The following is a 13,302-nucleotide window of genomic DNA, read 5'->3' as shown; positions in this document are numbered from 1 at the left end:
GTGTAGAGGGGCTATCACCCAAGCATGGATAGTAGGGTGGAGGGAGGTAGCTTACCCCACACAGAATTGGCATGCACTTCATCCAGGGCTCAAGGTCAGAAGGAACACTGATGCATGCTCTTAAAATGCTGGTGGAGATGGAACTTTCCTCCTAAGGCCTTTCTCCTCTTCACCCCTGTTTTGTCATGAAGGTCAACCCAAATGAAGTCCCTTTAAATAAATCTCTCTAGCTCCGGGCCGGTCTGGGAGGTGGCTCCGGGGGTAAAGCCCTTTAGCTTGAGGATCTAAGTTAGAGTTTCCAGAACCCACATAAAAATGTTGGGTCTGCTGACCCATGCCAAACTTTGGGAAGGAGGGGCCAGCTAGGCTTGAATCATTGGTGAGTTCCCCGCCAATCGGAGACCTGGTTTCAAAGGAGGTAAAGGATGTCCTGACTGAACCTGAGGTTGTCTCTGGCTTCCACAAGTCCAGGTCCACTTGCAACCCACCCACGCATGCCTGACCAATATTATCCACAGCTGTTGAAAGGTCACAAACAAAGGGGGAAAATTAACCTGCCACAAAAGAAGGGGACTGGAAGACTGAGAAAGGGAGGTGGGAGATAGAGTTAAACAAAAACAAAGAAACTGGCCCTGCACTTGATGCTCTTGCAGAGGAACCAAGTTCTGCCTGCAACACCAACATGGTGGCTCACAACCTTCCCTTACTCCAGTTCCAGGGCATCCAAATGCCTCTCCTAGCCTCTGTGGGTGCCAGCCACACACAGTCCATGAGAACAACACATTCATACACATAAAGTAAAAAGAAATAAATCTTTGGAAATGAAAAAAAATCCCTAGGGTAATGTGACTAGAGTGTGGTTATTGGTTCTCGATGAATAGGGAGGCTGGCTTATCAGCCAGGAGGAATCTGCCTGCTGATGTAAGATTGTAATAGAAGGGGAACCAAGAGCAGAATATATGGGACAGCATCAGTTGTGTGTGTGTGTGTGTGTGTGTGTGTGTGTGTGTGTGTAAATCTAAAATTGTTCCAAGAACAGTTTTAAACTTGTGCTGGTGTGTAAACAGAGGGCCTTAAGTATGGAAGGCAAGTGTCTTACCAGTGACTCACAATCCCTAGCACTCATTATCTGAAAAAGAACGAGAACAAGGATAATGGGTGCTATGTGTTCTGAGGGAGGAAACAGTATCGGTGAGTACTTTGATGAGGACCTTTGGGACCCAGGACAGTGCAGATGTTAAGATGTAAAGAAGTTCCTGAAACTGGAATGTACTTGCCTTCCGGGAGAACCATCGACAAAGGTGGAGTGCAAGGGGTAGAGTGACAGAGGGTGGGCTAAAGATGGAGAGGAGGCAGGCGGGTCTTCATGGTCCCAATCCGGCTTCCACTGAGATGTGACACACTGATGAATTTCTAGCCGACGGGTGATATGACGCGGCTTTTCCACCCTCCACGGTTCTGTTGAGGATAGATAAAGTCAAAGAGAAGTGTGTGGATACATTAGGAAGCACTGGCAGTTAATTTTATGTCTCAACGTAACTGGGTCACAGAGTACCCAGATATTATTCTAGGCATGATCATTAGGTAATTTTTAGATGGAATTAAATTTGAATTAGTAGTTTCAGTAAAGCAAATTGCTCTCCCCAAAGCAACTGGTCCTTACACCAACTCCTGAAAGCCTGGATCAAACAAAAATGCTAAGAGTCAATTCCTTTGTCTGCCTGTCTTTGAAATGAGACCTTGGAATCCCCTTGGTTTTGGATTTAGGCTCAGACAGGAGCTCCCCTATTGGCTCCTATGTTCCTCCTGCCTTCAGGATCAGCGTGGAACTGTATGATTGCATCTTCTGGGTCTCCAGTCTCTTGAGTCTTCCATCTCTAGGGACTTACATAAATAAATGAGCCAATTCCATACAATGCACAAGGCATATGTATAGGACAGCTGTCTGTATCTGGTATTGGTTCAGTTTCTCGGGAAAATCCTGACTCCCAGGAAACCATGTTGGTGGAGCAAGTGAGAAGCCATCAAATTCTGACCATAATCACAAGAAGAGGACTCACTGGTAAAAGGATATTGGGTATGAGATAGGGAATCAAAAATGAGTCAAAATTTTGCTCAGAGCACGTAGTAAATTTGTAATAATGTGGGAATAGAGAATGCTAGAGTGTAAAAAGTCCATTTTGGTGTGAGTTTGTGTGTGTGTATGTATGTGTGTGTGATGGAGGAGGCAGACTTTCGAGAGATGGCTCAGTCAATAAACTATCTTCCAGGAAACCATGAGGATCCACAACATACAAGCAAGAAGGTGAGCACCATGGCTTGCTTCTGCAAACCCAGCAGAGGATGGAGGAGTTGGGTGAGGATGGGAGGTGGAGACAGATGGATCCCTGCAGGTCATCAGACAGCCTAGCAAGAGACTGAAAAAACAAGGTAGAAAGTCAGGGAGGAAGATACCCACTGTCTTCACCTATGCGCACCCACACTCATGTGCCCACACAAAGCCATATAAAATTTGTCCCCCAACAGACAATTACCCCTGAAACATACACACACACTTTTGGAGAACAAGCCTCATGTAGCACAAACTGACCTTAAACCTCCTGTGTAGCAAGACTGACCCTCAACTTCTGATCTTTCTGAAGCAGTTTCCTGGTGTGCTGGGATTACAGGCATGTACCACCATGCCTGGTTCTATGTGGGGAATCCATCTCAGAGCTTCATGCATGTAACAGGGCCCCAGATTTTAGCAGGCCTCCAGACTTCAGTAAACTGACTCCATGATGGAAGTGCCATTCAGGCTATAAACTCAGCATGCAGACAGCACCACCTGCCAGAACTACAATAAAGACTTAATCCATCTACGTGTGTGGTTCTGGGAAAGTCCCTAAATGTACTAACCTTGCTTTTTGGCTTCTGTAGTTTCTGCTTTTGGCTAACTGTTGTTGTTAACTGAAGTATGTCAACCCAGAACATGATTTTTGTGTTGAAAAGCTCATCCTGAGAAAGGCCCGGTCCTACACTGGGATGCCAAACACCCAGTGTAGTCCCCAGCTGGCTAATAAAGATTTTCTATTGCTTGAAACCCATATCTGAGCAGTCTCTGGTGAATTCCCAGTACCAATGTGTGCCAGGCAACCCCTGTACCAACTGAGCTACATCTCCAGCCTAAGAATTCTATGTTTGACACCTTCCGGTTGTCAAGTTGTCAAGTAGGCAGTTGACAGAGGAGTCAGAGATACGGCTGGTGTGTCTAATGGGTTCATGGACCCACTGATGCTGAAGGACAGCAGGTCCAGCCGTATAAACTGCACAGGACACCTCTACAATCTTTGGCGGAGGCAACTCTGCACCTCTCCACCATGCTGTCATTGTGAACTTCCGTTATGTTCCATGATGGTTTTAGAACTCCTTGAAGAAAATCTATGGCTTTATTTTATAACTGTGTAACATGAGGGCCTGCTTGTTGGGGTTTCTGTCCCACCTGGTACCTCACAGCTGGCAAGTCCCAAAGAAAATCACACAGAGAGTCTGCATTACTTATAAATTGATTGGCCCGTTAGCTCAGGCTTCTTATTAGCTCTTGTAGCTTATATTAACCCATTGTTCTTATCTATGTTAGCCATTGAAAGACCCAAGCTTAGCTGCTGTAATGCCATTTTGCAAGGCTTTCACACAAACAAGTATAAGTTCAAGGTAAAGTTGGTACTCCTAGGCTGCCAAACAGGATATCTATGGTCAGACATCAGGCCTAGGAAGGAAACGAAAAGTTCTGGGGAAAACTACATGTGCCCTAGATAGAGCCAAGTCAGCTATTATCATATCTTTATGTCCCCAAGGAGCTTGTCCCCAAGTGAACCCATCGCCTCATCCGAACTGACCAATGGAATCCCTGTAACCATGCATGCTTCTGCCGCCCATTTCCGTATAAAAGACCCCCTGCCCAGCCTGAGGGCATGCAAGTCTTCCAAAGAGACTCTGATGCCCGCAGGTACCTGTGTACTCTCAATAAAAAACCTCTTGCACTTTGCAGCCAGTGGTCTCGGATTGTTCCTTGGGTTCAGGAGTCTCCTCCTGAGGGAAGGTCCTCTCTGAGGGTCTTTCACCATGTGGCTCAGTACCTTTTTCAGTGGGGCTTGTCACATGTTGCTTCGTCAGTGGTCTGGGCTGGACTCCGGGAAGAGCTTCCTTCTTCCCAGAATACTCCTGTTCTCATCATCCCACCTCTACTTCCTGTCTGGTTGACCCACCTATACTTCCTGCCTGTCCAATCAGCATTTATTTAAAACATGATTGACAGAATACAGACAATTCTCCCACACCATAACTGTGATAAAGTATATACAGCACAAACTTTATACTGCAGCAATGTTGAGATTTACAGCTGAGCGACATCAAATATATTCACACTCTTGTGTCATCCCCAAAGGCTGTGCATCTCTAGAACTTTTCCACCTTCCCGACTAAAACTGTACATTGAACACGAGCTCCTACTCTCTTTCCCAGGCTTCAGCAACCACCATCATATTTTATTGCTGTGGAAGTGTCCTTTTATGATGGGTTTACTCTACTTAGCATAATGCCTGTAATGTTCACAGTCCTATAGCATACATCCAAATTTCATTTCTTTTAAACCTCACTAAGAGTCCTCTGTACACCTACACCTGATTTTCCTCAGGGTTTCATACATTGGGTTGCTTCTACCCTTTAGTTATTATGAATTATGTTGTTATGGCCAGGGAGTACAGATCAGCCGAAGAGCACTTGCCTGGAGTTTGAGGACTTGGATCCAAGCACTGATAGTGATGATGAGGAGGAAGAGGAAGAGGAAAAGGAGAAGAGGGATGTTAAGACATGGCTGCACACACGTGCCTCTTAGTCCCTGCTTTAATTTCTTCTGAAGCTACCCTCCCAAGTAGACTCACCAGTCGAACGGTAATTCTTTCAGTAGCCTATCTTTGATTTCTCTTTATTGGATACACTGAAGGGTAGATGATGATATTTGGAAGAGAACAAACAAAAACCAAAAACAGGTAACTGTTGAGAAGTGAAACAAGGCTAAGGAAAGCAGCCTGTGTTCAGGGAATCCCAGCCTATCTTGCTCTAGATCTGATGTCTTACCATGGCCATATGCAAGCACTTTACTTAGCATCATTCACCAGTAGTCGCCAGCATGGGTACCCACTAGAGCAGACTAGAGTTTTCTTTTATTGCAGAAAGTTATTTGGCTACTAGATAGGATAGATCTCTAGGTCCAAGTATCCAACTGTGTCCTTGTTTTATGATACTATTTGGACACATTTCCCTGACTTAGCCACCTTAAATTTGGCATGAAAGCCCTTTCTTTGGGGAGAAGAAAATGGGTGGCAAAAGAAATAGAGTTCTTAAGCCAGTCCTAGGATTCATTCATTCTTTCTTTCTTCCTCACATTTTTCTTGCTTTTTATGGCTAGACCTTTTATTGTAGTCTAAGTTTATTGTATTTTAGTCTCGATGCTTGTGTATATGTTTAATTAAATCTTCTTGATTTAATTTTGGTAAGTTATTTTTTTTTATCCATTTCTACCAGGTTTTCCAAGGTTATGTTATCAAAGTCTATGGATTTTGCTGTGTTGTTTTTGGTTGAATTTCACCCTTGCCAGTTCTGGAAATGATACTATTTTATTTGTTATTTTAACATAAACTTCAAAAAATGAAAATTTCTCAGTGTATTTGCATATTGTAAGATACAAGTTGAACACGTTCTGCTTGCTCCAGCAGACAAAAGGAACAAAAGTTCTTAGTAAGAGAGAATGAGTTTTAAATTCTCACCTAGAGATATTGTGGCGTATCTGTGCTCATTGACCCGTAGTAAAAACGGATTTTTCCACAGAGGTGACTCTGCCTATGATACTGAAGGGTTTGATGAGACTCTTGCTCAATGCTCATTTCTGGAAACTTCTTTTTGCAATACTGCCATCCTCTTTAGAACTGATCAAAGCAAAACAGGATGGGTAGGTTTGTGAGGGGGCATATGATCAAAGCATATTATATGCCTGTATGGAAATGTCATAATGAAACCCATTGCCATGCACAATTAATATACACTTTCAAACCTGAACAAAAAAGCACAAACACTGTGTAGTGAATAAGCCAAAACTTTGGGGTCAGCAGAGAAGTTTATGTTCTTACAGATAAAGGATCCAAGAATTACAGCCAGCAAAGAGAAGTCAGATCTTTCTTAAGTGGATTTTGAATGGGAGTAATTTACTCTCAGTTGGTGTCATTTCTACAAATAAGCAAAACAACTTTCCTTTCGCTTCCTCTGCTCATCTAGATGAAGGTCAAGGGAGATACACCTCTCCACCAGAAAGCCTGACTTTGGCTTTGAACACTGGTTTCTTCTCTTCCTTCTTTCCCTCATCCCTTTCACCCTGCTGTTACAATTCTGTGAACTTAGTTGTCTCACTTTTTCCTTTCCCACACTCCTCAGATCAGAAGATCCTTTCTCTGCTGAGGGCTTAGAGCACCTGAACTTGTGGACCACAGCCGTGCAGGTGCCTTCCTCTGACTCTAAATAAAATGCAGAAGCCGGCTATTGGCACCACAAACCCCAAAAATGTTTTAAATAAGAAACTGATTTAATGATGAAATGATCAGATGAAAATAGAGTGGAGGCTGGGGATGTAGAACAGTTGAAGGTATCTCAGACTGCTTCCCTAGCATTCATAAAACACCAAATTCTATTTTCAGCACCCAGTAAGACTGGGTGTGGTAGCATAATCCTGTCAATCCTGGCTCTTGGCAGCTAGAAGCAGGATGATCCGAAGTTTAAAGTTATCCTTAACAACACGGTCACTTTGAGGCCAAACTAGGCTCTAGGAGACTCTGACTTAAATCACACACACACACACACACACACACACACACACACACACACACAGAGAGAGAGAGAGAGAGAGAGAGAGAGAGAGAGAGAGAGAGAGAGAGAAAACAGATTGAAATCTGTGCAGTGAAGGCACAGATGGCAGCGGTGGGCTCTTCCAGTGGGGGTGTGGCCTTGCTAATAAGGCTCTTGCCCAGGAGAAGCTGGCGGCCACTCTCCTGGGTCTGCAGTTTCTTCCCTTACTCAGTGTGGGAGGCTGAAAAGGATGCTGTGGTAAGGGACCCCCGGCCTTGCTTCACTAGTGCTGTGTGTTGAAAGCAGGTGACTGCAGCGAATTACGTCAAATTCCGTGTCCTACGAGTTGGCAATGAACAAAGATGAGTTAAGAAACAGGACATTGCCCCACAACTCTCCATCCGAACTCACAAAGAAACATTTACAAAACAAAAGCCCCTGGCCATGTTCAGAGCCCACAGTCAACACCCTGCAGGTAGGATACCAGCTCTGATTTAAACACGTGGGATTACTTCTTTTTTTTTTTTTAATTTTTTATTGAAAAAAAAATTTCTGCCTCCTCCCAGCCTCCCATTTCCCTCCCCCTCCTCCTACCCTTCTCCCCCTCCCCCCACTCCTCTCCCCCTCCCTCTCCAGTCCAAAGAGCAGTCAGGGTTCCCTGCCCTGTGGAAAGTCCTAGGTCCTCCCCACTCCATCCAGGTCTAGGAAGGTGAACATCCAAACTGGCTAGGCTCCCACAAAGCCAGAACATGAAGTAGGAACAAAACCCCGTGCCATTGTCCTTGGCTTCTCATCAGCCCTCATTGTTCGCCATGTTCAGAGAGTCCGGTTTTATCCCATGCTTTTTCAGTCACAGTCCAGCTGGCCTTGGTGAGCTCCCAATAGATCAGCCCCACTGTCTCAGTGGGTGGGTGCACCTCTCGTGGTCCTGACTTCCATGCTCATGTTCTGTGGGATTACTTCTATGGTCCACATAACCTCTCTTTAACTTGACGAGTGAATGGGCCTTCTCAAAGGAGAGAAACACACAGCTCCCTGTGTAGATAATTTGTCTCTACTATAAAGTTACTTAATGTCACTGAACATGATCATGGATATAAACACCTTATGGCTGCAGACTGATTAACAGCTATCAGATCCAAACAAGCTCACACCTTAAAAGTTAAGAGTATCCCCTGCCCCAAACCAGATCTGCTTTAATGTCTTTTTGATAAAATCACAAAGCCTTACTCTAAGGGTAGAAAGTTTGGCCTTTCACGTGTTATCTATGTGAGGCTCTTTACTCTGAGGACAGTGGACACTCACATGAGTGACAACTCACTTAGAGATGCTGTGTTATCACTATGATGAGGCTTCTTCTTCGGCAATATTCATCTCGAATCAGAGATGCATGATTTACTGATGAGTCAATCTAAAACTCTCTTGAAAATAAAATTAAAAGAAAAGAGTTTAGTCTAATGAAATAGCAAAGTGAAACTCAGTTTTGTAGGTCATTTAGACCTCCGCAAACATCAACACTAGTGAGAAATGCCGGCCATGCTACTTGGAAAAGAGTGGCGTAGAGGAAGAGAGATTGATTCCGTGTCTGTTTCCGGCCTGGCATTGAAGACGCACCAGGGTCTGCTCCTGCTGGAAGCAAAGATCTGCCAGCCCTCTTGAACTCTTAGCAGCTGTAGTTACCTACACAAAACTCGCACAATGTTGAGACCATCACCAACCCATCATGGAAAAAAGAGGGACTCCTAAGGCTCCATCTCAACTGGAGATTTAGAAACAGTCAGTGGTTACTGGTGGAAGGAGCGAAATTTTCCTCAATGATGCAGCCACTTCTCAGTCTTCCCTATGTTTGGAAGTAACCCTGATGAACTTTTCTAGGTTGAGATGAGAGCCAGGTGAGATGAGAGACTGGTGGGAAGATGGAGGGGATTAGCAAGCGTGAGGCTCAGGGGAACAAAAGAGGGTGATGGAGCGAATGTAATCAAAAGCCACTATATACATGTTCCACAGGCTCATAACGAAACCCGCTATTTTGTATAATTAACATGTGCTTTTAAAAACGTTAACAAACCACATATGCATAAAAGCGTGAGCTCTGAAGCCTGACTTCTTGAGTCGAATCATCCATCCAACTTTTTTCTTTAAACAGGCGTTGTATTACACTTGCGTTTCTCCACCCCCAGGAGGTAACTTGGTGTCTGACCGCTAGAAACGCATCAGCTGGCAGCTCCGGCACTTGGCACTCGCGGTCTCATTCAGCCACAGAGAGTCACCTCCCCTGCAAGGACCCCATCCCCAGACAGCCAGTATCATGCTCTACTTCAGCTTTTAAAGATGCTCTAACAAGCACTGTTAGCTTCAGCTCTCCTTGGCAGGTCGACTGAGGTGCTAGTTTGTCTGGACCATGGCTTGTCTTCTTCCGCTGCCCAATCCTGCTTCCGATAGTTCTGTCCATGGGTAATGATCCCTAGTGAGCAGCTCATTTCAGACTCTCTCAGCTCATGCTTATGGGAAATCCCGTTGATGGGGAACCATACCACAGCCTGATACTTTTGAGGATTTGGCCAAGTAAACTAAACTGACCGCTGTCTGTTTCAGTTCCCTAATCTGTAAAACGGGAATATTAATACATTTTATTTAACTATGTACATCTTTCATCGCAAGGTGTTCCTCTACTGCTTATGCTATTAAGAAAATAAATCTCCATGGAAGGGCGATGACAGACTTCTATATGCAGAGGATAAAAGGAGAGAGGAAAATAAAACCCATGATACAGGGAAGAATAGTGAGGAAACTTGTCTGTTTTACCACTTTTCAGTTTGAAACTACATTTTATTACTGTTACGTTACTATATAAAATACTAGTGAATAGACAACTTTGCATTTTCTAAATACCAATGAAGCCAATAACAACATTTCTCTTTGATTCCCAGACTCTCAGGATTGTGTCTTTAGGGGACTCCCTTTCTGCTGACTCTTTGATACTGTCACCCCAGGTGCTTGGTGGTAGGTGTAGAGTTTGTGTGTCATGAGTCTCTTGCTGAAGGACCTCCCATATTTCTTCTGACCTGACGTTCACATCCTGGCCCTGAATGTCGTCACAGCTGTACACAGAATCTGGCTGCAGGACATGTTTCAGGTATGTTTGGAATGTCAACATCATATCACTCTTCCCTCAGACAAAAAGCAAGCTCTACTTTGGGGTTGTAGTCATCAGGAAAGGAAGCTCACATGTGCTCGTGACACACAAATAGAAATCTGTGTGTGAGGTTGGAAAAAAATGTTACAAGAGAGCTCTGTTTGCTGTCACACATTTGGGGCTTGCTACTTCCAAAACGGATCAACATGCTTATCATTTGGAGTGGGGGGGGGCATTGGGAGGAGAAATTCTCTCTCAAATCTGCTTCTAGGCATGCCTAGTTTCGTCTGTTGGCATCTTCCAATTGGGAACACCATATGGTCCCAATCTGAGCCTTATGCGATGATTAACTCGGCTGTCAACTTGGTTAACTGTAAGACAGCTCGAAGACTAGGAAATTGCAGTTCCAGATGAGTCTCCGAGGGTGCGTACAGAGAGGGTTAGGTCATGATAACACTGAATCAAAGGTTCGACCCATGGGTGGATTTAAAACTTGAATGGAATCTTGGAAAGTAAGCAGTTCAACCACGGAGATAAAGCTTGGTTTGGAGAAAGTAGGCTGTGGCAGGGAGAAGAGGATGCTTAAGAGTTTATCTTACCCTGTGCCATTCCTGTCTCCCTCTGTACTTCATAACTGCCATGAAGTGAGTGGTCTTCTCTGCTGCATGCTCCCCCACCCTCCCGTCATGAAACTCTAAGTCCCACCAGACCTGAGCAACCATGGACTGAATCCCCTGAAATCATGTGAAAAATAAATGCTTCCTTACTTAAGTTGTTTATCACAGGTATTTTTGTCATGGTGAGGAAAATCCCGACTAACAACCCTACTTGTGTCTCAGTATTAACTTGAGGAGGAAAAATTTCCCTTCAGGGGTTGCGGAAGGTTTGAGTTCACTTGACCCATGCTGGACAAAGAGCCTTAGTATATAACTTGTGTTAAAGTGGGCTTAGGCTAGATATTCGGTTATCTGAAATAAGCTCACACCCTCTGAGGCGGGTGAGATGGCTCAGTGGGTAAGGAACAGCCCTTTCCTCAAAAGTCTGGTGACCTGAGCTGGATCCTGGGAACCCATGTAAAGGTGGCAGGCAAGAACCAATTCAACAAAATTATCTCTTGATCTCTATACACACACCACAACATGGGAGGTCATACCCATCCATTCACACAATAATATATAGTTTTAAAAGCACAGTCTCAAAAGAAATTAAACATCAAGACAGCTTGTCACATGAACTATGCTGGCAGTGGGAAAAGGCATCCTGATTTCAGAAATGTCATCATGTGTGGGAAGTAAATGTAGTGTGTTGGCTATTTTTATTACCACTGTGACCAAATCCTAGACAGAAACAACTAAAGAGCAAGAGAGTTGACTTTAGCTCATGGTTTGAGGGGATTCAGTCCATCATGCTATGAGGCCACTGTTTGCCCACATCTGAGTAGAGCAGAAAGCCAAAAAGGCCCAGGCCAGAAGTAGGCCAGGAAATAACTCTCAAAGCCCACCCACCGATGATCCACTTCCTCTAGCTAGGCTCTACCTCTCAAAGAAGGTTCAAGTCTTTAAAAAAAAAAAAAACAGAACAAACAAAACAAGAACAAGTGTGGGAACACCAGTGGGAATCAAATGTTCAACACATGAAACTTATAACAGTAAGATACACCATATGTAGGAACTAGAACTCAACATGATAACTAATGCAGACAGACCACTTAGGGCAGAGCCTAGAAGGTAAGTAAGTCATTATCATTGGTTTTTGATTCCGCTTTCCATAACCAAAAACTTTCACTATAAAACAAGACTTTAACTTGCCTTTTCCCAAGCAGTCCTTATTTCCTTAATTCCTATGCTGTGTGGAAGGCGAAGTGAGCGAGCACTTCACTGGACATAGTAACAACTGTCAATTCTACAGTGTCTTAACTACCACACTAACATAGTCGCAAGTGCACGGTCTCTCTCAACAGGGTTTTCTACCTATGAAGCAAAGAACTGGAATGGATTTAAATAAAAATTTGTTATGGAAAAACATCAAGAATACAGAAGTCTCCTGAAGAGTCCCCAAGCTCTGATAGTTGCTGCCAGTACGTTCTCTCATATCTGTCCATTCTGTTCTCACACTGGCATCATTTGAGATCTCCTAATCCCTTCCATGTGCCTGTGACTCTAAAAGCCTCATAACAAACCCAGAAATGGAAGGACCCTTTCAAGTGTGGGTTATTCTGACAGCCATTCTTGTCTCCCGAGCAGGGGTAAGTTGTAACCGAATACAATGGGTTTATCACTTGGTGAGGGCAAAGACAGTGATGACAGCCAGAAGCAGAGTGAGGAAACCTTCCTGGAGTTTTCTGAAAGCAGGGCTCTCCTTGAACAAAGGAAGCAGAGGTTTACTCAGGAAGCCTACATATTCTCTACAGGAGAACACTTTTGGGGACCGACACATTCCCAAGCATGCTGTTTAAGATGTGCTTTACTGAGTATGCTCAGTGTAAGGTCAAAGTTCAAACAAGTCCCTGGGCTTGCTTAGCTCAAGGCCCTAGAGCAGTGTTGGCACAAACACTTGTGTAGGGGCAGAAAGGAGACCAAACCCACTCTAAATATCCAGATGCACGCTTGACATTTTAAATCATCCTGAAAGGCGGCAGTGTGCTCAAGGAGGGTTTTGTTTTGGCCTGGACTCTTTGAGTCAAAATCCACTGATTTTTTGAAAAAGGGCATTGACTGTGTTGAGCTGGGTGTCTCTCTGTGCTATTACTTGCATAACAAATTAACCCATTATCTGATTTCCCTCCTGGAACAGCTGAATTGCATTTCCAGTAGCAGGTCCTGAGTGATGGTGACTCAGAATGCTTTCAGAGGTTGACTAATACGTAGAAAATGCATGTATAGCGGCGTGAGAACGTGACAGATTTCTTTACACTGCTTTTATTGAAAGTTGGACCTTTTTTTGGCTAAAACAATCATTTCTATGGCACTGTTCTTTTTGAGGAAAAAAACCCAGAAAATTAGTAGTAGCTGTCACGTGAGTGTCGAACAGGCTTCAATGTCGGTGCAAAGAACAGACTTCAAGGAAACATATGAACCCAGGTCAGATTAATTTTCAACGTAGTGACTTTAGGCTCTCTTAACAAAAATGAAAGAGTTTGGCTGAACTAGACATTAACCTTGGCACTGGCTTAGAAGTTCTTTCTCATCCCAGATCTATTCTTAGCCACTCTGCCTGCTGCTCTGAGTCTTAGTAGGCGTTAACAGAATTCTAATGGGCAAAATGAGTTAAAGTCAGGGGTCTCCCTACTC

Source organism: Microtus oregoni, unplaced genomic scaffold, assembly GCF_018167655.1.
Source record: "Microtus oregoni isolate MIOR12 unplaced genomic scaffold, Mior012 000033F_ref0000390, whole genome shotgun sequence".
Taxonomy (NCBI): domain Eukaryota; kingdom Metazoa; phylum Chordata; class Mammalia; order Rodentia; family Cricetidae; genus Microtus; species Microtus oregoni.
Note: the sequence above shows the minus strand (reverse complement) of the source record.